This window comes from Anas platyrhynchos, chromosome 2 (genome assembly GCF_047663525.1).
Source record: "Anas platyrhynchos isolate ZD024472 breed Pekin duck chromosome 2, IASCAAS_PekinDuck_T2T, whole genome shotgun sequence".
Lineage (NCBI taxonomy): Eukaryota > Metazoa > Chordata > Aves > Anseriformes > Anatidae > Anas > Anas platyrhynchos.
The window spans coordinates 106986701-107014684 of NC_092588.1; the positions used below are offsets into that span (position 1 = coordinate 106986701).

At 44.8% G+C, this 27984-nt stretch overlaps 1 protein-coding gene across 14 annotated transcripts in view; it reads left to right on the top strand.

Annotated features, from left to right (window-relative positions):
• The window catches only part of ATXN1 (ataxin 1), a 200016-nt gene that overhangs the window by 16912 nt on the left and 155120 nt on the right, over window positions 1–27984 (top strand). The window contains exon 3 of one of the 14 annotated variants that reach the window (XM_027451266.3): window positions 18561–18660. The exons of 12 other annotated variants lie outside the window; for them this stretch is intronic. The gene's annotated coding sequence lies outside the window, so the exon portion shown is untranslated. Of the gene's footprint in view, window positions 1–18560; window positions 18661–22310; window positions 22455–27984 lie in introns of those variants that run through there. One more of the 14 variants, XM_027451277.3, reaches the window with a different exon arrangement.

A 27984-nucleotide genomic window follows, 5' to 3' on the forward strand; every position in this document is an offset into this window, starting at 1 on the left:
TTTCCTCAGGTGGTCTGAGAGCAGAGTGATCCAGAACAGTGTGAAAATTCATTGTGTGCAAGAGAAAAAAAATCTTCGCGCCTTATCACACTGGAAAAAGTTGTGAGTTAATCCTCCCCGTACCACTAGTGGTTAAAAACCCATAGTGCTAATCATATGTAATGCATTTTTATTTACAGATTAGTAGGCTCTAGTCTGACATATGACTAACAGGGAAGCCCCTCCCTTTAACAGTTGTATGTCATCTGCTTCAGAGAACTAATTACTTGGCAATTCCCATTTGATAATTCCCTCTTTATTTTCTGATGAGTTACTTAACAGTGATGAGCTCGTTGAGCAGAATACCGTGCTTAATCTGTGCTTCAGAAACTACAGTGCGGGCCTGGGGATATCATTGTTTTCTAAATGCTGTTTAGCCTTGCCACAGGAACACTGAAACCACACTAAGACATGTTAACAGTTTGCAGTTAACAGTAAGCTTAACGTGAGTGATGCACTTATTTGCCAAAAAGTAAACGGGGGATGTAGATCACTGGTGCGGTTGCATTTTAAAATTGTGTCCGGAATGGAACAGTCTGCAAACAGGATGTTAAGTACATCATTTCTCCAAAAATCAAAACAAAACGCAGACATAAGGAAATAAGAGCTTGTGTCAGATGTATCTCCTGTGTATCATTTTACCTCTCCACTGAAATAACCCATTTTAAAGGATATATATATATATATATATATATATATTTATTTATTTATTTATTTATTATTTTTTTAAAAATCACCATTTTCCTGTAATATCTATTTGACAGTTTGGTTGGTAATGGTAATTGTTGCCTTGTTTTGATATGAGATACTTCAATAAAATATCAATGTGTTTTCTCGCTGTTACCTGTTTTTCTTTATCCTTCCCCAACCCCTTTCCACATTCTTTTGCTCTAGTTCCACAGCAACACTTGTTTCTGGCTGGGGAATGCATTGCAAGCCTCACTGCTAATTACCGTGTTACAGTGTTTTTAGAGGGTACCTGAGTTCAGCGGCGCTTAGCTACAGCACCGGGCCGGGGGATTTATGGGGTGAAGTAACATCAGTCTGCTCATGGCAGTCTTGGTAAGGTCAAAGTATCCCGCAGATCGGGGTCCCTTTCAGACCCAGTGGCTCTGAAATTCAACCGTGTGAAACCATGCCATTGAATTTGATTAATGTTTTATTGTTAACTTGAGTAGAGGAAGGTTTGTGGATCAACAGCAGTGCCTTTGGCTAGCTGGCAGCGTTGTCCCACAGATACTGATACCTAAAAAACTGGATTTTAGCCACTCATGTGCTATAAGCTGAGAATTGGCCTGTTTTTTTTCTTGCAGAAGGAGAAGCATAGTATTTTGTGTATTAGCTCACATGACATTGCATCATTGGGCTTGCTGATTTATTAGATATTCACAGTGATACCTCTTGGCCAGGTACTGGAAGGTCTGTCACAGGCTTATTTTATCAATGAGAAAAATGCATTTGTATGTAGTTACATGTGTTTTTTGTAAGATTAATCAGAAGAACAGTAATTTTATGAAATGTACAATTCAGAGCAGATTAATCTACTTTAATTGTGTTCGTGAAGTACACCAGCTATAAAATTTTTGAAAGGGATGTTAATCAAGTTGATCAAAGGTGGCTTGAAGTACAGAATTCAAATACTAACACAATTATACTCTGTCCATATGTTTGCTGCAACAAACTTGCTGGGTGATGATTTCTCTTATTTTTAAGACAAAAATAAGTTCCTTTTTTTTTTCTTCCCAAGCCTTGGTGTCAGAATCATTTTACAGGGGCAGCCAAAGAGTTATGAGTTTGTAATTTGGGCTGATCTTCACCTGCCTGCTCAGAGGCAAAAGGTTGCAGTGGTGATCATCCACCCGTGAGTTGTCCAAGCCAGTCTCCATTCATCTTCCTCTTCTGGCTTAGCAGTACTGCCTGACTACTGAGCCTCTACTTTGGCAGCATTGCCTGTGATTTCAGAAGAGATTGCTGCTAGGGACTACAGATTTGGTCAATGGTATTTTCTTCCCTCAGGAAGGGGAGGCAGTGTTCCTTGTCATTAACATTGAACTTTTACTTAAAATATTTCACCCTAGACGTGCCAGTAGGGATTATTCTATCAATATTTGTGGAAGTAAAACAGTGTAGTATGAATATCATGAACATGACCCTTCAGTTACTACAAGATCTTTCACAGAATCATAGAATCACAGGATGGTTTGAGTGGGAAGGGACCTTAAAGACCACCCAGTTCCAACCCCCTGCCATGGGCAGGGACACCTCCCACCAGACCAGGTTGCCCAAAGCCCCATCCAGCCTGGCCTTGAGCACCTCCAGGGATGGGGCACCCACAGCTTCTCTGGGCAGCCTGTGCCAGGGCCTCACCACACTTCAGTAAAAAAATTTCTTCCTTATACCTAATTAAAACTTACCCTCTTCTAGTTTAAAACCATCCCCCCTTCTCCTATCACTGCACTCCCTGACAAAGAGTCCATCTCCAGCTTTCCTGTAGGCCCCCTTTAGGTACTGGCAGGCTGCTATAAGGCCTCCCTGCAGCCTTCTCTTCTCTGGTCTGGACAGCCCCAGCTCCCTCAGCCTCTCCTCACAGGAGAGTTGCTCCAGCCCCATGATTGTCTTTGCGGCCCTTCTCTGGCCTGGTTCTAATACTTCCATGTCCTTCTCGTGCTGGGGTCTCCAGAGCTGAACACAGGGCTCCAGGTGGGGTCTTGCAAGAGCAGACCAGAGGGGGAGAATCACCTCCCTCACCCTGCAGCCCAGGATATGGTTGGCATTCTGGGCTGCAAGTGCACGTTGCTGGCTCATGTTGAGCTTCTCATCAACCAACACCCCCAGGTCCTTCTTCTCAAGGCTGCTGTCAATCCATTTTCTGCCTAGCCTGTATTTCTGATTGGGATTGCCCCGACCCAGGCGCAGGACCTTGCATTTGGCCTTGTTGTACTTCATGAGGTTCTCACAGGCCCACTTCTCCAGCCTGTCCAGGTCCCTCTGGATGTCATCCCTTCCTTTCAGTGTGTTGACCACACCACACAGCTTGGTGTCGTAAGCAAACTTGCTGAGGGTGCACTCAGTTCACTGTCCATGTCACTGACTAAGGTGTTAAATAGTGCCAGTCCCAATACAGATCCCTGAGGAACACCACTCATCACTGATCTCCACCTGGACATTGAGCTGTTGACTGAAACTCTTTTAGTGTGACCATCCACCCAATTCCTTACCTACTAAGTGGTCCATCCATCAAATCCATGCCTCTCCAATGTAGAGACAAGGATATCATGTGGGACAGTGTCAAATGCTTTGCACAAGTCCAGGTAGATGAAATCAGTTGCTCTTCCCCTATCCACCAGTGTTGTAACCCCATCGTAGAAGGCCATCTGGTGTGTCAGTCAAAAAGTCAAATTAATGCCATGTGTCAGGCATACTGATTTCATACTACTGTTTTAAGATCTGAGCATCTAGTTTTGATGAAACAAAACAAAACAAATGCATCTTGTTAACATGTGGAGCAATGCATCCCAAGGGCTGGTGGAAAGGCCAAAGGCAAACGGGTGGATCTGGGCAAACACTTTACCTTTGCACCTCATGGTTTGCAGAGCTGGAAAGCTGCTTTACCTTTCCAGTTAAGTCTTGTGTATCTCTTCTTTGAATCAAGGATGAGTTTCAGGTTTCCTCCTATCAGTCTTGCTAAATTTTCTTGGATATTCGCTGTGATCTGACCTGATATTTGTTGATAAAGCCCTGGAAGTCACTTAAGGTCTGCTTTTTGAACGTGACAGTTAATTAAATTGTGGGGTGATAGCTTACACAGCAATACAGTCTCTGTAATGTGTTTCAAGGTCTGCATTGTATATGATGGGGAAAGAGGAGGATGGTGGGTGTCATGGGCCAATAACCTGTAGTTTAAAATTACACTGTGTCTTTTTTCTGGGTAGCGCACAAGTATGTTATAGAGGGACTTAAAATATATGTGATACTACAGTACTGGAAGGACTTAAGAAAAAATACAAGTCTTTATTTTGTCCCATGTTTGCACAAGCTGAAGGAATTACTCAGTCCTTGTGCCTGGTTTCTTCAGGTATGAGACTGCCGCAAACCAGCCTGGGTACGTCCTAGGCTGTGTTGGTCACCTCGAGGTTATTCTGCTTGCAGCTATGTGGCAGATTGAGGGGATATACAGTGTGCAGCGACTGAGTGAATTAAAGTAATGATAATAAACTTCATGAGTGGCATTTGTTACATGACACTGCTATCCAGATGTTGTTATCTGTTAGAGTACAGCCAAAAAGGGCCCTAAGGAAAATGAAGATGGATAGAAGGTACATAGTAAGCATCTGCAACTCATTAAACAGCAGCAATCAAACACGCCAGTTACCTAAGGACTTGAACTTGCTGAGCGTCACGTTGGTTGAAAGGAATGGCAGAAATGCAAACGAAGACACACTTGTGCTCCGTTTGCAGCAGTACTATGAGGTCTGCAGGACTGAGCTGTCAGTGGGCTGGCTGCAGCGCCTGGTGCTGTTTATACAGCGCCTTACTTAGCTGATGTGTCCCTGTCCATGTACAACCAGCAGGGCTGTGCACCCCGAGAGGCCGTGGCCAGGCCCTTGCTGTCCTCGCCTTGGCCAGCGTGAACTCTGCGTGTCCTTCATCGCACTGAGGTGCTCAGCCAGGGCCAGTGGCGGGTTGAGGGGTCTGGTTCCCACCTCCACAGTTTGCTTTGGTGGTTGAAGCAGAACCATAGGCCTGTAAACGCGGTGTGTCAGGGCACGGCACCTGTCTTGGCTTCTCTGGGGGCAGCCAGGGCCCTCCGAAGTCTGAGCTGCTGGTGGCAGGTCAGTGTTGCTGACAGGACACTGCCTGGTCAGTGCTGCTGTAGTCGAGTGTTAGCTTGGCTTTTCCTTCAAGGGAAGGGGGAATGACAACTTCCTCAGCCAGGTGTCATCAGCCGTCTTTCTAGTCTTCAAATGGACGTGTTGGTGAATCAGACTAACCTTCCTTTATAAAGCCAGGCGATTTTTTGCCCCTTCATCCTTCTGTCCCGTTGCAGCCTTTTCCAGACTTTATTGTTTTGTGGCTGGCCAATTAATCTTTCTCCTCAGCCCCTTCCTTCTCTGCTGAGTTTCTCCTGTGCTCAGCATTTCTCGCTGCTGCCTGGCCTACTTGTACGGCTGCCTCCCCAGCTTCGCTGCCTGCCCGCTGCTTTGGTTGCCTGCTGGCCCTTTCTCGGGCTTGATTTCCGCGTGCATTTCTGTGTCTCTAACATCCATTTCTACTTAGAGGGTTTCAATACCTCAGTAAGTTTCTGCAGAACTGCACATTTGAATGTTGTTTCATCTACCTCTCTTCCTTCCTCGTTAGTCATAGCTGGTTTCTGAGCTTTGCAACCCTGACGATCTGTCCGGACAAGCCTTTCACTCCATACAGCCCTCCCCTTCTCCTCATGGGAAAAAAAAAACCTTTATTTCTTCTCTGAAGCTTCACCGTGGGTGCCCGTTTCACTGGCTGAACATTGGATTTGCAGTCCTGCCTGCCCCTGCCAGTCTTCCCTGGCTTCCAGCTGCAGTTGTCTCTTCAGCTGGTATCTTGCTTTTCAGGCTGATCAGCTGGTTGCAAGCAAATTAGCTGCATTTATCTGTTTGTATAATATTACATGCTGGCAGTTTAAAAATAACTCGGCTGTTTCCTCTGTACCTGAGCATGAGCCGGGAGCCACCCCCTCTTTGGGTCATTTGTTCGTAAGATAATGGGGTCACTGTTACTTTCCTATCATATCATGTGGTCTGCTAGTCAGAGGACTCTTTTATTGTGTTAATAGCAGCAGTTTAAATCAGTAACATTAGTAAGCTTTAAAAATATATTTTTACATACTATACTGATGGCACAAAAGCAATAGCTTGGGCTGTTTTTCTTGGTTTCCAGGCATTTTCATACTGGCAAAATGCTGCGGTAATAGGTTACAAAACTTTTGAGATAAATTGTAAACGAAGCCAAAAAAGAATGTTTGAAAAGCACTTAATTCAGAAAAAGAATAGGAAAAAAAAAAAAAAAAGAAAAAGGACGTGTTGTGCATTCTGAGTGAGGCTCTTCACTGAGGGAAACATTCCTTGACTGCTGCGGAGAAGTACAGGAATGAAGTACCCGCTGAATGAGTGAAGTTCACAGAAGGTATGAAGTGAAAAAATGTGAGGGTTGCTTTTTTCCCCCACAGTTGGTTGTTGTTTTTTTTATATCATTACAAGTGCTTTTGCCAAGATCTGACTATTGGCGTGGTAGTGTGGTTATAGTAGATTGAAAAAAACAATAAGTATTTTGGTTGATAAGTTTTGGAGATGTTTTCACAAAAAAAAAAAAAAAAGTGCTTTTGACTGAAAGGAAAGCTGTCAAAAATAATGCCTTTATCTAAAAACTGATACCCATTCTTGTTATAGATAGCACCGAAAGAGATGCAAACGAAAGGAAATTGTTGGAAAATATGCATTATCCAAATGGATTTACTCAGTGTATTTGACAAGAGATTGCAGGTAGTTTCACTTTTCCTGTATATAGGCAGTCTCCCAAGGTGAGAGAAGTATCTGAAAAAAAGCAACGACGTGCTTATAAGATGAGATAAATTGGTACAGTGAGTTCAGAGACATGAGTTAGTACTTTTTAAATCTCCATTACAAACAAGACTAGACTCCATATTGATAGAGTCCTTTTAAAGGCAATGCCCTTTTAATCAGCAAACAGGTCCTCTGTGCATCAAATAATTAAAAATAGAGCAAAGTTTCTGAACAAGGCGTCTGGCAGAAGCGTCTGTACTTCCATCTGTGCATGATTAGCAGAATGTTTCATGATATTTAAATAGCACAAGCTTTGCTCTCTTTTTTATTATTTGTTGTGCCGAAGACCTGTTTGCTTGTTAAGTGGTCTTTTCTGAATAGTTACTGGCAAGGAATCAGGAAAGTGTATGAAGACATCTTGTGCACACTGCAAATGCCAAATTGTCCCTTTTTTTTTCAAAGAGTCACTGCCCTTACTATTTTTTTGATACAAATTTTACCCTATCTTTCACTTGGTTTTTAAAATTTCATAGAGATCGGTTCATTTCCAGGGGAGTTTAGCGTGCTGTGGTCATTGGCCATGGACTACACTCTCATTGATATCGCTATTATTTTTATCGTAGTAGAGCTCAGAGGCACGCTACACTGCTCGTACGCGCCGGGGTGTAGTTGCGGAGTGTGTGTGGTGGTTCAGATCTGCAGCTCCTGCTCGCTGCACTGGGAGCCGTGCGCCTAATCTGCTCTGCACACTACTCTGAAATCTTACCCTTTCAGCAGAGACGTAATCAGCCAAGTAACAGCTTTGCAAGTGTTTTTTGAGGCCTTAAACTGGGACTCCTCCTTGCTGGCAGTGGTTCAGCATTGGATTGTGTGCTCTGCTCTCCGTCTCTGGCTAGCAACACAGCGCTTTGCAGTTGTAGCCACTGATTTCCCTTCTCCCTAGGAAAATTTCCATGTGTGTTTTTTTACAGTGACCTGTTCAAGTCGGTGTGCAATTAACACAAGATGCTGTCTCGATGCTAAGTGCGTCTCTGTACCTGGTGGGGGACCATGAGCGTTTGGGCAGTCGTCTAATGTGCCAGCGCCTTGTAGTTAGGAGCTGGCAGGGAGCTCAGTGTGCTGATGGGCTTGGAGGCCTTTGTGAAGAGCTGGTATTCAGCCTTTGGACAATTTGCGTTTGGGGATGGGTGTGGAAAATAAAAGAGTTTTTGTGGTGTGTGCGAGTGGGGTTTGCTCTGTAGCTGAGCCTTTTGTTGTTGTTTTTCTTCATGTGTTTGAGAGAGGTTGTGGTGTGTAATGTATGAGTATTGACCTGGGTCATCTCTTTACTTCTGCTCGGGACTTGAAAAGAACTTGTGGTTACTACTGAGAGCAAATCTGTTCACCTGCCAACACAAGTATATTAACTCTGTGTGTTTGTACCTCAGACAAAACACTGAGGAGCTTCTGCACCAGAGATTGAACCCGCTGCTGGCCTTCATGTAGAGTTCACCTCACTTAGCTAGTGCCATGTTACTGGTTTCTGTCACGATGGACACGCCTGTCCGTCTTGCCATTCTGCTTCCAGGCATCCAGGGACGCCTGAGCATGAGTTAGAAGATAGCAGGAGTCCTGGAAGGGCAAGAGAAGGAAGGACCATATTTCATTGTGAAACTCCAGGGCAATGCATTCCTTCAGCTAGGCTTCTCAATCGGACCATAAAGCATTTACAGTCCAATTTTATTGCACCACCGCTGAAAACTGTTAATATTTCCCTCTTTACTTAACAACCGATTTCTGCAGAAAGGAGGAGAATTACTTCTAGAGCTGATTGTTGACTAATGCAGTGTGGTGGGCCTGCTACTGACGTCCCTCCAGGAGCAGGAAGGAGAAGACAGACTTGGACTCCTTTCGGAAACATGTATAATGGTGCGTCAGTAGATTGGTTAAACTAAGCCAAGTTCTGCGTTTTGCTCCCAGTGCTTGTTCTCAGAATATATCATAATGTTTTTTTTGGAACGGCTTCAGCTTATGTTGTGAATGTGAATTAATTAACATTAGTATGAATTGCATATTGTAGAATGGAATTTGTTTTTCTATGTCTTCTGTCATGCTCTTCTGTCAAGGTCCTTCAAACATTTTAAAATAATGAGTTCAGTTCTAATACTGCCACGGGTCTGTAGACTAACATAGCTGTCTTTCTGGGTGCAGCAGGGGATCAAACGTAAGGCTGGTTTCACTGGTTGGGGTGGGAAGAATACTGGCTGTGATATTAGCACTCCCCCTGCTATATTTAAAAAGCATTTCTGACAGGCTCCATGTATTGGCGGACTGGATCTTGCTGTATATATTACTTCATTTATAACTCTCACTACAGTGTAAACAGAATGATGAGGAATTGCAGGGCATATTATTCATTAACTGTTGTTCAGGCCTCCTTGTTGTGTTCCTAGCCCTGATGATTTCACGTCATGGCGTACTACATGAAAAAGCCGGTAGCCTTTGATTTCCTGCAATAAAACTGAAGCTTCCGTTTACAACCCTGCAACAGCACAGCGTAGCAGAGCAGGTAAACTAGCTTTCACCCCAGGGTCCTGTTAATTTGTGTGGAAAATGAGGGCTCCATTAGTTTTCTGCTGGTCTCTGGAGGGGAGGGAGGTGCCTTGTATCACTCAAAAACAATTCCTTTCAGCTGGCTAGAGAGGAGTATGGATAGGATCCAGCATAGAAATGTCCCCGAGTACAAGAATTATAATGGAAATGTTGATGACCAGTCAGTATAGAGATATTAGCAAGCATTTATATAGCTCGAGAGTTGTTGACTACTGTAGACATGTTGTTTTAGGCCCTATTCCCAGTGGCGTTCCTTCTGTTGGCTTTTGGAGGGTTGTGATTTGAGCCCTTTGACTCAAATTTGCAGAGAAGTTAATTAAGACTGAAAGAAGCATGCATGTTCTGTAATCTTCTTGAACTGTCAGAGAGGAGAACAGTGGAAATAACTGACCTCTGTAATGATACTGAAGTACTTTGTGGTATCTGCAAGCTGTACACTGAAAGTAGTGCTTCTCTTGAGTTATTTGGGACATTTAATTTGACCTTTACCTTGTAAAGGTGTCTGTTAATGGAAGGCTTGACATAATTTTTGTCCATTTTTTTGTCCAGAATTTGTCCATTCCTCATAAAGCTGTTCTTTGACAAGGAGAAAAACCTCTCTCTGTAATTACCATACACCTTTCTGTACACAGGAATAAACATTTGTTGTTTTCAGTTTGTACTAGTATATGAAAGCTTCTCCAAAACTTTGGCAGCTTGGTAGGAAGGAGTGGCAGGTTAGTGCATTCTCAGCTATGCTGCTCTAACGTATGTTACTTCTAAAGACACCTACATGTTATAATAAAAATACCTCTTACAGCCAAAGATATGTAACCACAGTTTAGCTAATTATGAAAGAAAAAGATTAAACTAAGTACTGAAACGGGGAGGGAAAAAAGGCAAAAATGAAAGTTCTTTTTTTTTTTTATTTTTTAAAGAGCAGCAGAATTAACATAGGAAGCAATTACCTTTCCATAAATATTAAAAACAAACAAACAAACAAACACCTGATCGTTCACCCTATGTTAAGTTTGCTATCAGTTGTGGAATATACATGTATATGGGCCAAAAGTCTGAAATAGTAAGAGCTCTAAATTCAGTTGATATTCAGACCTCGGCTGCACTCCAGAAAAGGGAATAAATATGTAGCTTTGCTAAAAACAACAAAAGTCAATTTGGGGAAATGTATGAGTACTGCTAGAAAAGCTGAACAATGCATCTCTATATAAAATTGCATGTGATTGGTGTAAGTGCTGTTCTGTCACAGTCAGGGCTGTTGATACTGTAAGCAGGTAGCAAAAATTTACTGCTTAATATTTCACGGATAATAATTGTTCTGAATGCTTTAAATAGTACAGGAAATGTAGTGTCACAAACTTGACATTTTAATATTAATATTGATACTGAAACAGTCTCACCACAAAGAATGCCAGGACTGCAGGAGGAAAGACAGCATTTTCATCAGATAAGAGCAGCAGTTTTAAACCCTTTCAGATATGTTGAAAAAAATGCCATATGAAAACTGGGGCAAAACTGTCTTTCAGGTTTGGACATTTTATATCCAGTTTTTGGAACCCCTCTCTAGAGGTAAGGTTAGAAGCAGAGAGGTGTTTTTCTGTCATTTCTCTTTCTCTCCCCTCCCTCTACTTCCCCCTCCCCAACTTTCTATTGATGAAGACTCAGAATCGTCAATAGCACAGGGCTACTAAGTGGTGTGGATTCACAGGTACAAATACAAAAGTGTGTGTAGGTAAAGAAAAGATGCAAGGGAGTGTATTGGCTTTACTGTCCAGTCTCAGAGTCGCTTGAAATTTGTTAAAAGCTATCTTCTGTAAAATCCAGATGTGGCTACAGAGTACTTAAGGAGAGAGCTATCTTTTCTGAGAATAAAGTATGGATGGCTTTCTCTGTTCCTTTATTTTTTTCTAACAAGGAAGCAAGCCTTCTGTCCTCGCGTCTGTGTGCAGATGAGTGTGTTTGCACACCCTCTTGTAAATTCATTATGGCTTGCCTTATTCTTATAAAAATGTGTAGTGGTATCAGGACAGGTGGAGGGTGCAGTGTTTCATGTACAAATATGCAGTAAGTGGCAGCCTACATACATGTTGGAGCCCAAGGACTGTTGCCTCTTTGCATGCACAAAATAGCAAATTTCCCCCAGAAAGGATGCAAAATAAAGATGGAGACTGGTGAAAATCACTGCTGATATTGTGCATTGCAAAGAGAGGAGACCAGCCAAAGCCAAGCCCACATGAGGAGTAGCAATATTTCTGTTTATGTTCTGTCGCTGTGTGTAGTGTAGTGTTGTTATGGATGGTGCCCCACTGTTGATAAGGCTTTGATAACTTTTGGCAATTATGTTGTTATGTAGACGATTTGGTAAGTCACTTACCTATCAGTGCTATCACCAGCTACATTGCTTTCCAAAATTCCCTATCACGGACTATGTAGGAACATGCTTTTGGCTTTATACTGCTGGTAAAGGTTGCCCCAGTTTGAATCTAGCTCTTTAGCTATCTGTGCACAAGCTAGTTACAGTTGTTTTTTGGGGGGAGGCAGGAAGAAAAGGTTTGTCAGCCTCCCTTCTGAAAGCACTTTGGTACTTGTGACTTCTTTTTCCCTTCAAAAATATATCTTGAACTTTCAGAATCTTGTTTTCAGATGTGATTAATGGTAACTTTTATCTTCAGAATGCAAATGTAATTTTAGCATGCTTGTGCACAGTATAATGCTTTTCTCTGCACGAACGGCTTATCAGACAATTAAAAAAGATAGGTATATATTTAAATATATATATATGGTTTATCTTCTGAAATGTTTACATACTTTTAGCTACTTTAACGTATTGATGACAAAGATGTGCTTTCCTGCATTGTGAAGTGCAAGCAGCCTCATTTTTATGTGTGTCACCCACTATAGCTAGGAAGAGAAACTGGCCAAGTCTCTAGAACTGTTGCAGTACCTTTATGTCTCAGTGCTAGTAACCTATGCAGAAACCCCCCGTTTCCCAACAGGGATGTTAGAGAATCCTGAATCCTTGATGGTCGTCGGCTTTCCTGTCTGAAGGTTGGAACAACAGCACTTCTGTTAAGTAACGCAAATCCCCCACTGCCACCATGCAGACACCAAGCAGCCAGGCTCTTGACCCCAAGCTGATGCTGGTGGTGGTGTAGCCTGCCTGAGTTGTTGAATGTGGTAGGAACAATCTTGCTTTTGCTAAGGAGATCTGGGCAAAATAGTAACACATGGGAAATCTCTCCAGGGCTGCCCTGTTCGTGAGGTGATTCACAGCATGTACAGAGTGGATGGAAAATGTTGTTCTGGAAGTGTTCCAGTTTGTTATTATTTTGAAGGCATTTTGCACAGACTCAAATACTGATGGTGGTATGGGGAGCCTCTAGAGCGAGAAGGAGTGGAAGGTGAATCTCTCACATCTTAGGTCAGGTCTTAACCAGTAAATGACATTTTATTTTGTGACCAGTTATCCACCTGACTATCCACTCTGTTCTAAATTAAAACCAAGAAAGCAAAATACTCAGGAGATTTTGGCCTGTTTACAAGATGGGTTGCTGTTGCAGATGATTATATAGATGTGTTTTACTGCCTGTTCCTAACAGCAAGATTTGGAAAAGCATCTTGATTTTGAGCACAGCCAAAAATGGGAGTAATCATGCTGAAACACATTACTTTTTTTTTTTTTTTTTGCATCCTATACTTGCTCTATTTTTTCAACCGTTTCCCTAAGTATCAGCTGCATCTACTGTCAGTGGCAGAATAATAGGTTAAATGAATATATATTTTTTTATCTAGTATAGCTGCTCTGAGGGACACAGAAATAAATTGTTAAGATAACATTAATCTTCTCATTTAGAGCATGAACCTACTCCTTTGATACTGGTGCAAATTAATGGAATTAGGATCATATCTTTAAATAATAATAATAAAAGCTAAACACCAACTGTAGTATTTTAGAGATGACCAAGTTAAAAATCTGAATGAATAATTGTGACATATGCCTAATCCTCAGCTAATGTTTGTGGTAAGACAATAATCTTCCATGGAGCTGTGAGCGGCCAACGTGTTATAGTGCATCAGGGCCCTATTAATCCATAGATTACTGACAGAGAATATGGTAACAGCTCTAAAGCGTGCCATCGGCAGCATGCTTTTATCTTTGCATTGTTGTTTAAAACTGCATTCTAACGTGTCATTGGGGATATATGTAGTCCTGGAAAAACTGTTCCCACTGTGGTGTTTGCTAGCAGTATGGTGTGTGGCCAGGATGTACACTAGATATTCAAATTATGTACGCTGCAGAATTTGTGAATTTGCATTTTAAAATACTTGTCATTTCTGGAAATACCCTGAGGTGTAACTGTCCACAACTTCCCTTTACTAAGTAATTATTAAATATTTGCTTTCAAAGCTGAATCATTAGCCAGCTAGGGAGTGGGTTTCCCAGCTAGTGATTTTAAAACCTTGAAGTCAGGACTGTAACCCAGAAAGTTTTCTTCTGTCTTTGCTGTCTCGTTCGTCAATACGGGTGAAGCACTGAAGCTGGCTAGCCGAATGCCCTGCCTCCGGGGGTGCAGCTCATTGCCCTGCCTTTCAGGAAATGTGCTGGACAGCTGGTGCTGCATCAGAGCCTGATTTCATTGAATCTGGAGAAGTTACATGTATTGCATCTCTTATCCTTCAGGAGCAGGGGTTCAAATGGAGGGAACTGTGGACCGACAGCCATATGTCCTTCCTGGAGTGGCATTTCGGAGACTGGGGAGTAGTTTTCTGCAGCGTTAGGAGTCTTTTGCCTGAAACCACGAAAGCTGAGGCCTTGTCTACATGCGTGCTGTTGAGGAAGTGGGAACTGCCCGGAGGTGGGCCACCAGGTTCTCGTTTTTCTTGCCTGCCTCTGCCCGCCCTTTTCTGTTGCACTTCAATGGGGCAGGTTTATTTTGTGTGCAGCACCAGGACTTCTGTGGGATTTTTGTGTGGTAAAGGGCCTTAAATAAACAAATGCATTGTTACATTTGTATCTTGCAGGTATCCCACTCTTGGCAGTGATAAGTCTATCTTTCACCTCAGGCCAGCCCGTGACACTTCAGGTGTGGAGGCAAGCTGCGCCCTGTTTGCAGCCAGGGCCTGCTAGCCCTCACACAGTACTAATTGCGAACTCCCCCTTGTGCAGGAGGGGACATATCAGTGGCAGGACCATGTGAGGTTTTCCTGAAGCCTCAGGGGCCAGAGAGGCCCCATGCTTGCTCCTGGCCACGGAGCTTGTGGCTGGGCTGTCCTTCCTTAATGGTGCTCCTCTGGGGACGTGATGGTGCTGCACCGTGCAGGCCTTTGGGAGAGCCTGCGTCATTGCAGTCTTGGCTGGAGGTTGCGGGCTGTAAAGCATCACTGGTTACGTTGGTTAATGGGTTTGTAATGCAGCGGTGGCTTCTAGTTTGCGCTCTGTGGTGGTGGCAGTGACCAGCGCCTGTGGTCTGTGGACCTGCTGACTGAGAGCTGCTTCTCCAGGGGAGTGACTTGGCAAGCTGACAAAGATCGGACAAAGCCTGCTCAGTCTGCCCATAGGCCAAACGAGATTGTAAAGTTATCTTTTCGATGTCCTGATTATGTTGTAGATTATTAATTATATTTCTTTCATTTTCACGTCATTTCTGCTTCTTTCATGTAGGTTTGCAATAGATTGACACCTCTGTCTTTCTCTGCATATATGTGCATTTTTTTTTGGACATCCAGAGTTCTCTACTGTTCAAATAAAGTAATTAATCTCGGTAACTTTAAAAACATGGTATGATAGCCCAGTGAATATATTTGAAAATTAATCTTTAAAATATGATATCTTCTGTGAAGTTACCAAACATTCTGCTAGTGGCAGTGTAGTAGTTGTGGCTGTTTTCAGAGACCTCAAGAGTTTGCTGGAAACTCATCCTTCAGAGTGAAATATTTTCTGCTTGTTTTCATTATGAAAGGCAATAAACTGTTGCTGTCAGTGTATGGGAATTCATTCCTTCATCTGACCTTGTAGTACATGATCATATTCCACTGGCCATTTTTTAGATACCGAAGCGTGGAAGTGAAAATGCCTGCATTGCATTATTTAGATATTATGCAAATAATCATTTTTCCCTTTTTTTTTTTCAGTGTAAGCTGTGTGAAAAGCTTTTTAAAAAATTCCGCTGCACCCCTTGTAGATGGGCCCACAACAGAAGAACTAGTCTTGAAAGTTCAGCGTAGTTCATATCTGAATGTGCATCCTCTGTTGCTTCATCATGAATTCACAGCAACCCACTGGCACGATAACATGAAACGAGCTGTGGAATCATCCACAATTTTGCTTAATCTTGAGCAGTCAGACTGGCAAGTCAGTGGAAAATGCCCATCAGTAAGAGGCTCAATGTTTAGAAAAACCTGACGTGGAGAACAGTGTTGTGCAACTTAGGGGAGTAAGGTCTTGCTCTGATGGGGACGGAGAATTTGCGGGTGGGACTTTTGGCCTTTGCAGGGTTCACGTTAGACCTAAAAATGCCTGCAGGAGTGTTGCTGGTATACATGGCTACGCAGTCTGGAGCTCCTGATGCCCTGGAAAAAAAAAAAACAAAAAAAAACAAGAAGGTGTGGCCTTGCTCCTGTCCTTCCCCCCTTGGTGCAGTGATGCAGGGCAATGGAGGAGGAGCAGCAGGCAGAAAAGCTGTGGTTCCCAGCTGCGTTCCCCTAATGCTTTCGTGGGACTCGCCCACGCGTGGTGGCAGGGAGGCACCCACCAGGGGCTTTGCCCAAGCAATATTCTTCGTTCTGGGACACCTAGGATTTGTGGAGCCTTGCTGGAGTTCACGGTGAACTATATAATTAGTATGATTTTAGCTTCCAGTCAGCTGTAATAGTAGTACCAGGAGGCTGTTTCTGCTTTGCATAGCTTACTAGAAAAGATATTTTTAATTTTCTACACGTACACCTTATAAAGAAGAACATGTGCTGTGGCTTTTTGTCAGGAGACAGCATGAACTGTGTTTTCCAGTGTCACGACCAGCAAGTGTGCATCAAAATGCTTTTCCCAAGCATCCATTAGGCCAGCTGGGGAGGAGTACTGCTGGATGCACAGCGTGCTCATACCTGAGCACAAGGCAAAGGGCCAATCTAATTCCCAGTGGGGCCCAGAAGTTTTTCCATTGAGTTTATTTGTAGTTAAACTGGGGAAGTGATCTGAGAAATCTTCCAGCCTGAAGAATGTGAAGTAAGAATGGATGGGAGGAACCTCAAGTGGTAAGAGGGAAGCAGTAGGCTAGGAAAAAGACAGGGTCTGATAAAATCAAAAAATAAAACACACACAAAACTGTAGGATTTAGTTTGAAAGAGCAGATCTATGCTTACAAGCTTGGCACAACTGTCATCTTTGATTCATCTCCTCACCTCAAGCCTGCTCCTCCTTGAGCGGAGCTGTGCTCCTACCCTCTGCAGTGGCAGAGTCCCTGCTCTGGTCAGAGCGGTGGTTGCAGAGCCAGGGGAGATAACCAGGTCTTTGTGCACATTCCCTGTAGTGGTCACTGCCTCTGGGTGCCTGTGCCTGGCCTGTCTTCCAGATCTTAGACTTCAGGCAGCAGGGCGTTAGAAGCATTACAGGCTATTAAATATATTGTTGGAGTGTTTGGCTGGACTAACTGTTGCTTTTAATAGAGTTCAGATGTGAGATTTGGGGGTCTGAGAGGGTTTGGATGTAAACTTTGGTCATTTGGTTTGGAAAAAGGAAGTACTTTCATGCTTTGAAGGGAAAAAAAATACGAAGACAGTACTGCAAGTCTCTTCCTTAAATCAAAGTTTTCTGTTTGAAATGGGAACAACTCAGCAGAACAGTTTAAGTAAACATTGCCATAACTGCTTATCTGAGACGCTGGCATCCTCTCTTTTTACTGCGCTACTTTTTTTGTGGTATCCTGGAGTCTCACAGTCACTGATGTGTTTGTTCTCACAGCACTGCTTTCACAGGCATATGCTTTTATGTCCATTTGCTAGTTGCCACCAAGTTTTGAGACTTCATCTGAGGAGCCCAGTCTCACAGGGTTGGTTTTGTGCATTCCCTCCGTAGCTGAGATTTTTGAATTGCTGGCTGAAAGGTCCTTCTCCCTCTGCCCACAGTTTTCTTTCAACCTCTGTCGTGGCTTCTTCGTTATGGGGAAAAACCAGAGGAAACTATTCCTGAGTCATTTCAAGTCAGTGTTTAGCGCAGAAGAGGATAAAATCTGGGCCAGAAACAGCAAGTGACTGATGCTGTCCGGTTGCAGCCTAACCGGGGGTCAGTGAGTGCAGTATAGACTCCAGGAGAACTGCTGAAAATCACACGTGTACGTGAGAGGGCAAGGACTTAGGTACTGTCCTCTAAAGCCAGCGCCAGAGCACGTGGTCATATTTCTTTACTAGGTAGAAAAAATGCTCCATATTGGGCAAATGGCTTGTTTAAAGCTTGCTTGGTTTTGCCTGTGTGTTAAAGTCCTGTAGGCTCACAATGGGTCTCTTATCTAGAGAGCACTGATACGTATAAGGAACTTCTGTGCTTTTAAGTGGGTAAGAGGAATAAAATCAATTAGGAAAGGATAAAGAGAAAACTGTGCCTCTCTAACTACCAGTTCTGTCGTGCTTCAGACAATCCTGCAGCAGGACATGGGAAGTGATCTCAGGCGCATTTTTAGTCATACTTTAAAAACAGTATTTCTTGGTGAAATAGTCTCCCAAATTAACCAGTTAGCACACATGCAAATGCAAGTATGTTAGCCTGCCTGTGTCAGTCTAGCACGTATAAAGAGCTTCACAACTGTTCGGATCCGCTCTTCTTTCATAATGGGTTGCAACTTGTTTACTAATGCTTGAAAGCATGTACACATCAAATAAATCTCTGGTATTTGGGCCATAGTGTACCAGCATTATGCAAAGGGAAGATTAACCACACTCTATATTGAGCTATGATCCACTTTACTCTTGATTCCTAGCTGCACTAAAGCAGCCAAACCATCAAAGAACAAAATTAGTGGAAGGATTCCTCAGACAATAGATACATTTCCATATTTATTTACATTATTGTTAAGGAAAGGGCAATCAGAAGAGCAAATCTCCTTGGGACTCGGGGTATTATACATTAATCATAATACCTGAAGTAAGTTTTTGGGTACAGAAAACCAGGAACAGATGCAAATGCTGTAGAGCTGCCTGGTATATTGCGTGCTACGTTGAGAGACCATGCACTCACTTTGACTGCTGGTGCTGTTAATAGATAGTCTTTAGCAAGCATTATATTGGCAAATCTGACACAGACTGAATTTGCAGCCGTGACTCAAATGACTTTCCTAACATGAAGCATCTTTATTGCATATCATTTTAGCTCTTTCCTGTTTTTACTCTGCTCTCTTTCAGCGAAAAGGTCAAGAAAAGCAGTAGCTCAGTGGCTGAATTTTTCAGAAGTGCTTTGCAGCAGGGAAAGTGGGGAAACCTCTTAAAGTGGTGTCTTAATTCAGTAAGTTAAGCCTTTTTGTTCTTTTTTTCCCCTATCTTTTTGTTGTTGAATTTTATCTACCAGATTAATTAAAGTGACTTTTAAGGTAGCTCCAGGCCAGCGCAGAGCTCCTCACCCCCCCGCATCTTTCCCCACCCCCAGAGGTAGCCTTTGCCTTGTGAAACCTGCCAGCCCATCTTGCTAGACATGGTGGTGTTGAATCAACTCTGTATTTTCACAACATGACCGTCCATCTGCACTGTCTGTGGTTGGCTTGCCATATACAGAAAATTATCATACCGTGTGCGCGCCTCCTCCTTCACTTTCCCTGCACATGTGTGTGCACGCACCCACATACTTGAATGATGCTCTCCCTTCGCTGCACTGTAGCTCACTGTGCTGTGAAAGCAGTCTGCTGCACCAGTGAGGGATTTTCAAAGCCCAAGAGAGGATTTTTTGGGCCCTCCCTAAAGCAGTAAGGTGCGTATGTTTGGCATCACTGTTAGCATCAATGTAAGGGATTAAAAAAAAACAGACAATATCCTTTACTTTACAGTAGTAGATGAAATTGAGGTTTTAGCCAGCTTTAAGGGTGCTAAGTATTGCCAGCTGAGGCCAAAAGGGCTTTCAGCTGGCCAGCAACTCTTGTGAATTCTTGTGGGCCTGTTACTACTTACTCTAGTTTTATTGCACACCTGATGTTGCTGCATTTTTCGCAGGTATGAGTTTCTTTGCTCCTATCTTTTCATGCCGTATTTGCTAACTCTTCCTTTCTGCAAAACTGGCAGGATGACAGCAGGCAACTCCCTCATCCTTTTGTGTTGGGACTAATCCTTGGGGTTCTTTCTAATGTGTCTCCAGAAATATGTATTCAACTTCGGCTAAATGCTGACTTGATTTGTAATACTGAAATGTGGACAGTGCAGATAACTGAGTATTTTCTCTCTCTTAGAAAGAAATCATTGTAGAGGAGTAGTGAATACTTCCAGAGTTTTAAGCTCTCTATCACATTAAAAACATTCTTAAAATACAGATGTACTGTGTTTTAGATGACCGTTCAGTTAACAGGTTCTGGTATTTTAGTGCTCTGAATTGTGCTTTTTCTGCTTTGGCATGAGTGACAGATTTTTATTTTGATTTCGGTTTATGTGGATTGGTTTTGCTTGGGTGTTTTTTTACTTAACATATGATTTAATTAAAACTTTGTTACAGTGATTGATAGTTGCTTTATTTGATACCTGTTTATAGGCATTTATTCATTACTTTTTCTGTGTACTGATATTTGTCAGAAGAGAACGATATTATTTCTTTTGTCAATGAAATGAGGTTATAAATGACTGTAATTTTGGGATACATCGCTGGTGTGAGCAAACACTATTCCCGTGGCGAGTTTTCCGCCATGGAAAACTGGGTTATGCATAATACATTTCAGAAGGGACCTGTATTCTGCTGAAGAATTGCATTGTGCAACTCCTGGAAACTGTAGGAAAAATACAACTCCAAAGTATTCCTCATCATCTTGCACTCTTGTTCATTCTGGTTCGAGCAGGTGACTGGAAATGGCTGGCTGGGGGGTTTCTTTCTGATTTTCGCCCCGGTATTGCAGGATGTGAGGTGAGTGATCCAGCCCTGTGTACCTCGGTGGTACCCGTGGGTGCCAGAAATGGGGAGGAAAGCAGCACCGACGTGTTACTCCGCGTTTTCCTGACAACGACAGCAGAGTTCGGAAAAATTACGCCTGGGAGTACGCGGTGGGAGGAGAAGATGTTCCTCCCCGCTAAAATCACAGCGTTCACATTCTTGGCAGCGTCACTGAGCCGGGCTGTAACTTCTGGTTTACATTTTAGAGCTACACCAAATAGTGTCTAACGCTTAATGCCGGGCGGCGTTACGCAACGGCAGGCGCTTGGCTCGGCGGAGCACATCCGCGTTGCGAGAGGGAGCTCTCCTGGGAAACCAGCGCATCTTCCGCAGCGAGGCGTGGGCCGGGCACTGCTGGTTTGGCAAGCAGAGGGAGCCAGCTTTGGAAAGCTGCCTCACCTTTCACTTGCCATGGAACTTAGCCTTTCTCCTCGTTCCAGGCACCAGCCGCTGCCGCTTGCTTCTGGGTCTGGTGGGGCGCTGGGGATGCTTTTAACGGGTGATGAAACCTGTTTTTTGGTTCTGGGAGTCGTGATCTTTGGTGTCTAGCATGTGTATGAGCGGGGTAGGCTGCTAGGGGTGCTATCAGGAGAACATCTGGAAGAGCTAAGAAAGTGGTTTGTTTGTTTTTGTGGGTTTTGTGTGTGCTCTTTTTTTTCAAGCTACCTCTGTGATTGCATCTTCTTTTACTGATAAGTCAGCAGCAGCTGATGGCAGGTACGAAATTCCTGTCATTTTTATACCAGGTTTCAGTTTGCTTCTTCCAAGCCTCTCTCTTTGCTGGAAGCCAAGTCAGGCTCCTGCTGTCGCAGCTGAGCTGAAGTTCTTCCTGCCATCCTAAAGCTTGGTTGTCATCACTCCCATTCCTCTTATTACCAGTGTGCTACGTATTTTTATGGCAGTGCTTAACACAGACTTTCCAGCGGTGCTTGTGACAGTGTAGCTGAACTTCTGTGTCTGATGGAAATGAAATCGTTTTACCTTCAATGTGCTTTCTTAAGCAGCTTTTGGAGCTAGCCAGTCAGTCTGTAATGTGGGTGCAGAGAATTTCACCAGGCACTATTCAGAGTAGTTATTCATGGTTTGCTGTTAAACTGCAAGACTGGAGTGAGTGAGATTCCCTGGGGATCTGTCCTGGCTTTGGTAATACTCATTGTTTTCATTATTGAAATGATTGATGGAGCAGTGAGAGCAGTTATTAAATTTACATAGGATAAGAAGCGTGGAGAGGGGCTGCAGGCTCCTCAGAGGGCAAGGCTGAAGTTCAGAATGGCCCTGACTAACTGGAGGAACGGTTTGGGGAAAAATAATAAATAATAACGACAAGAGGCAAACATATAAGCACTGTGCAGGGGTAGAAATACCCAGCTGCACGGCACGGGATGGGGAATGGCTGACTCAACAGTGGGCCTGCAGCAGAAGGTCTGCGAGTTGGAGCCGGGCCGTGCTGCAGGCAGTTTGGCCTGGTTTAGTTGAATAGGGTGTTAAAAATCACAGCTGGCTCCCAGACCACCAGAGGAAACCAGCCTGTGGCGTGTCCTGCTCTCCTGTCCCCTGGGAGATGTGCTGCCAGTGCTCTGCTGAGCAGGCAGCTTTCCCCTTCCCTTCCCTTCCCTTCCCTTCCCTTCCCTTCCCTTCCCTTCCCTTCCCTTCCCTTCCCTTCCCTTCCCTTCCCTTCCCTTCCCTTCCCTTCCCTTCCCTTCCCTTCCCTTCCCTTCCCTTCCCTTCCCTTCCCTTCCCTTCCCTTCCCTTCCCTTCCCTTCCCTTCCCTTCCCTTCCCTTCCCTTCCCTTCCCTTCCCTTCCCTTCCCTTCCCTTCCCTCCCCTCCCCTCCCCTCCCCTCCCCTCCCCTCCCCTCCCCTCCCCTCCCCTCCCCTCCCCTCCCCTCCCCTCCCCTCCCCTCCCCTCCCCTCCCCTCCCCTCCCCTCCCCTCCCCTCCCCTCCCCTCCCCTCCCCTCCCCTCCCCTCCCCTCCCACAAAAGACCCCATCCGCTCGGTGCTGGAAGTGGCTCAACACCCGGTTCGGGGTACAGCCTAGTAGAGAGCCACTTGGACGACGTCCAGAGAAAATGATCAAAGGCTTGGAAAACACCACCTGGGAAAGAAGATGAAAGAATGGGGATTGTTTAGTCTACACGGGAGAAGGCCAGTGAGAGCCGCGATAGCAGCGTGCAAGTATGTGGAAGGCTGCTGTGGGGAGGGAGGGAGGGAACAGGCTGAACTGCAGGGCTGATAGGGTCAGGATGGGAAGAAACGGGCTTAATTGGGAGGTGGCAAGGCGGAGGGAAGCTCTCAAGTGATAAGGGTATTTTGGTGCTGCAGTCGCTTGCCTTTGAGAGCGCTGTGGAAGCATCGTCGCTGGAGGTTTTTATAAAACAGACAAACCTCCTCCAGGAGTATTTTGGGCATTGCCTTGGGGAAGGAGGTGGAATACATGCCTCTGAAGGTCGTTTCCCAGGAAATAGCGAGGAATGTTTTGTGTGCACGGATGTGTGATCCCGTGAACTTAGGTAAACTGCAATAACAACAAGGAACTCAAAAGATAGTGGCGATTCATCACTGCGGCACGTCAGCGGTAAATAGCCGCCTGATTTATGCACAAAACCCGATGATGATATTATCCTTCTGCTCTCTGTTCTAGTTTAAAAAAAAAAAATTAAAAAAATCTGTGAGTAAGCTAATTTTACTGGAACGTTTCAAAAGGCTGTTCCTGTAAATACATTACTCGTCTACAGAAATAGAGGAAGTGATGTTGGTTGGCTCTGCTTGTTGAGATATTGTGCAAACACAATCAGTACCCGCTAAGGCGTAGCGTGGCCGTAGTAAAGCCAGCAGGGCTCCGGGAGGCACGGCGGCTTGACGCTGGAGCGGGGTGCTGTGTCTGCACACCACCACCAGCCAAGAGGAGGTCTGTGCTGCCAGAGCAAGAGGGAGCAGTCAGGGTGGCAGAGGTGCTGCAGGACACCGTGGGGAAGCACTTCTTTGCTGCGTGGTGACAGAGCACTGGCACACGTTGCCCAGACAGGCTCCCTTCTTGGAGGTCCCTTCCCACCTCAACCATCCTGCGGTCTCCTGAGAAGGTAGGGCTGTGCCGTTTGGGTCTGCTGAGAGCAGCCAGGCTCCTTTGCTCCTGCTCAGCATGGCTCCCAGCCTGACAGCCCCGAGGGCTGTTTTGTCACTGTCATCCTGGGACGAGGAGCACTGGCAGAGGACAGCGCGGAGTCACCGTGTGCCCAGCACGGATTTAGCAAGGCTTATCATAATCCTGGCAGGATCCACGCTAACCCAGAGCGGTCAGACATCACCACGTGTTCATGGCCCCAGCCGTGCAGCTCTGGCCACGCAGTGCTGTGCTTACTCAGAGAAACTCGCTGCTGTGCCAGCCCTCGCTTTTTTGCATCTGGGAGAAGTGCCCTGAATGCTCGAGAGCTGCTGGCCCTTACCTCTGGGCAAAAGCTTCCTTCTTCTAGTCTGCTGCTATTCAGCTCTGTGATCTAGCGTGATAAGAAAATGAGGGCGTGCATTCACACGTGCACATATGTGCATATATTTTAGCCTCCTGCCTTTTTAAAATTTAAAATACTAGGGTGCATTTGTCTCTGTCCCACCGCATCTGCCACGCATCAGCAAACTAACAATCTTCTTCATGATCTTCAGTGTCCCATCTCATGAGAAATGAATCAGCACTGCTTCTGCTGTGGAGGGCTATTCGGTGGGATTTAAACGCTGATTTCAGTCGTGACTAAAATCTGCAAGCAGGAACCCTTTGTTAAAATAATCAGCTTCTAAATCTTGATTTGCATTTACTCTTTTTAGGTAATGTCCTTAAAGAAGGGGATGCTTTCAGTACTTCAAATAATTTCATATGTCTTTTCCAACTCAGACAATGTTATATTTCTACAGATGTTCCATCAGTGAGATAGTCCAAAGCATATTTCTGGGAGCCTCAGGAGTTTTCTACTTCTTATTACAATCAGTGGTGTGTTATCTGTTCCCTGTTTATAAGATTATATTTTTGCATGTGACTTGTATCAAGCTACATTCAAGTGAAAATAAACATTCAGCAAAAGCTCACAAAAAGGAGATTATGAAACATTTCTGTCACATAACCAAAATGCTTACTTAAAATAGGAGCTGGGAAATAGAGGGGGAAAAAGAAGAAAAAAATAAAAGAAAAAAGCTTGTTCTGCATTAAAATTAAGCCACTGCAATTAATTACAGTCATTAAACCAAACTTTTTTTTTTGTGTGTGTGTGTGTGATCACAGTATTTTAGAGAGCTTTGTGAATTGTAGATCCTGAACTCTTGCACATCACTTCTATTAAGAAAGTATTTGAACTTCTATTTTCTTTTACAACTTCCAGTTCCTTTCTCTTATTTGAGGTAAGTTCAGGCTGTTGAATGCACTGAAATAAAGAAGATGCTCTCTGGCCTTGCAGAAGAAACACCACAGCTACCGAAAGCTGATGTAGGATTCAGTCAGGCCTGGTTTCAAGAAGTGTAGTCAATAACTTCTGTCAGTTCCAAGGTTTGTTTTTCTTCAAGACTGAGCAGTGAGGCCATAATTCCCTGAATTCAGATGGTGTCGATTGATACAGTATTTGAATGTAATGTGGATCACTACAACCTGATTTTAAATTGCATGTGTTAATTTACATATATAAAAGCATTTTTTAAAAAACAAACCCTACCACGTGTTTGTGCATCTGTATAGGAATGAGTTTAGCATGTTTTAACCGTCAGGCCCACCCATCCCTCCCCGTAGGGCGTGAGGCTCCCCCTGCTCAGCCCCTGGCCATGCTCCTCCACACTGTGGATGCACCACAGAGCATGAGCCTGCTGAAATGCAGGTCTTTGCGAGGTACTCTTTCGGCCTCTTTTTCTTAATTTAAGAAAGTTACGCAGTAGCCAAGAGAAATATTTAGAATTTTAGGCTTTTTTTTTCTGCTTAGTTGTCTTTTCCCAGGGCCAGTCAATCACAACGCAGATTTTGCATACCTGAAATGAACCTCTAATGTTTAAAAAGTTTGTGTGTGTGTACATAGGAGTGAGCAAGAGAGAAATTATTTATTATTCAGCATGTAGAGAGCAGTAATCTAGGTCCACATTGGTTAGTGTGAGAGAATAACACTGCACAGCAGATAGAGGAGAGGAGCAGGATTTGGGGCTTTTCCATTGTGTTCCCAGCCATGTTCTTGGATCTCATGAAAGTGACTCTGTGTTTGAAATTCATCCAGTTGTAAACCAGCAAGTGAGACTGAGCACTGCTTAGAGATTTTAGGAATCAAGTTTGCAATTTTGTCTTCTGATGCGCTACAGCTACATAATCTCTCCCAGGAAAAGGCAAGCAAAATGCTACTTACTGGTTTACGCCACTGTCCCTTCAGGCTGTTGGTCCCATGGAGGGCAGCAGGCTCCCAGGCGCGTGTGGATCAAGTGTGATAACACAGATCGCTTCTGGAGTCTGGTGCTTTTCTTCTCGAAGAGCTTTGCAAACATCAGCTGAATGCAAAGATACAAGGCAGGCTCATTTTTGTCCTTTACCGTGCCGCATGAACTGCCAGTTCTGGGAAACTGGTAAAGGAATTAAGGATGTGGTGCTGAGATAAATCTTCAGAGAGGGGCTCTGGCTGAGGATCAGGTGGTTTCCCCTATTCCATCTCCTTTAGCCAGGACTTCCTCTGCTGCGCACGCTCTGGCATTGCTCCCAGTTCACCCAGGATGGAAGTTACTGCTCCTGGCACGTACTGTGCTGGTTAACTCTCAGCAGCGTGAACCCCGTGCTCTGTCACTTGCTCCTTTGCCTTCTGCTGGCCTAGCTCAGCGCCTGTCCGTCTTCAGCCACCTTTGATGCAGGGTGTCACCCTTGCCTGGCTGTGTCTTGCTTCTTGGGTTGGATGGCTGAGTGCATCCGATGGCTCTTTTTGAAAGGGGTTGTGCAGAAGCGTGCATATTACCAGGGGGCTGTGGCTGGGAGATGTATGAACCTTTTTTTTGCAGAGCTATCAGTACGGGTTTGTCATCGATTTGTCACTGCTTAGCAGCCTCCGTGCTAAAGAGTGCTGTCGGTGCGGCACTTTCTGCAGGCTGAGGACACGGGAGCCCTCTCTGAGCTTGTGCCTGAGCTGCGATCGTAATTTGTCACTAATTGTCATCGGGTTAGCAGGCGCTGTTATGTCCATGTGCAAATTATGCAGTGCGTTCCTGGAATCGCCTGCAGAATGCACAGAAGCACTCACATCAGGAGTTCAAAGGATATCAGAGAGCCCACGGGGTGAGAAAACCAGCAGTAAAAGGAGCATAATGGGGTTTCTGGACGGCTAGGCCCTTCGAGGGGTAAGGGAAAGATGTGAGACTGTAGGAAAAAAAAGTCGTGGATCAGCTTCCATGAATCCCGTGCATTTTAACTGGTGTGCCAGTGGAGGCTCCCATCAGACTCGTGCTTGTTTGCACAGCTCCGAGGGGCAGACCGGCATGGGGATTTGTGGTCGCAGGCTGATTCACTGCCGCTGCAGCCAGCGAAGGGTGGGCAGGGTGCGGTGGATGGATCTCAGGAGCACCCGAAAGGGCAACGAGCGGGGACCGGCGAGCGCGTGGAGTGGCTCCTCTGCAGGCAGGCCGTGAAATGGAAGCAGCAGCGAGTGAAGCCTCCAGACGAGATGAAAACCCGACAGGAAATGAAAACTGACTTCGCCTGTTTCTCTTGCACGCTGACCGCCCTCCTCCCCCTTCGCCCGTGGTTGTGGTGCCCGTAGGGGAGCGGTTCCCCTACCTACTGCCGCCAGGAGCGGGAGTGGTGCGAGGCCAGGCCGCAGAGCCGGGCGCCGCCATCTCGGGGCTGCCCTGGTCCGGCTCCCTCGGATGGGCCACTGCTGAGAGCAAGGACATGATGTGTAGAGGAGGAAAGCGCCTCTCTTTCCTGTCTCTCTCTCTCTCTCTCTCTCTCTCTGCCTGTTAATCTGTTACAACAGCTCTGTTGCTCTGCAGCCCGTGTGAGGCTCAGCAACTGCTCTTCCTTGGCAAGCCCGCCGGCTTTGGGGAGCTATAAATAAAGGATGTTGCGGGGTGGGAGAGGCACACCTTCTAGCTCCATCGAAACACTTGGACACAACGGGCTTATGTTGGCAGGACGGGGCAGGAAAAATTAAAAATGAAATAATGTGTGTGCATGGATGTGTATAATCGTCTATATTCCTAGATTATCGGGACTCTCTCCCAAATAGAAACAGCTGGCACTTATATGTGGCTAAAGCAGAGCTGCTTAGATTTATGCTAGTCATGCTACGAGCTGCACTAAAAGAAAATGAAACGAGTCATCTTTCATCCCCCTCAAATGCAGACCTTTTGCCAAGGCTTGTTTCTTAGAAATTAGATGAACCTGAAGAAGCAGGAGCTTGCGGCTAAAAATAGAGCATTTTACTTTCCGTCTTACCCCCTCGCAGGCAGGGTATAGATTTACCTCAGCCAAGAAGCAAGATGAAAGGCGATTTGAGCTTCACCTCCTGTCTCTGCCCTCCCCTGAGCTGTGACAGGGGGCCCTGGGCTTTTCTGGCCGGGTTCAAAGCGCCGGCCTCCTCCCCGTGCAGAACCGCCATTGCGAGCTGTTTCTGCGGTCAGGGTGGCAAGTTGCATTTTTGCAGCTAACGTGGGCTTGGGTACGATCGTATGGCTTTTCTACCCCAGAAAACGATGTTTGGGTTCTCGG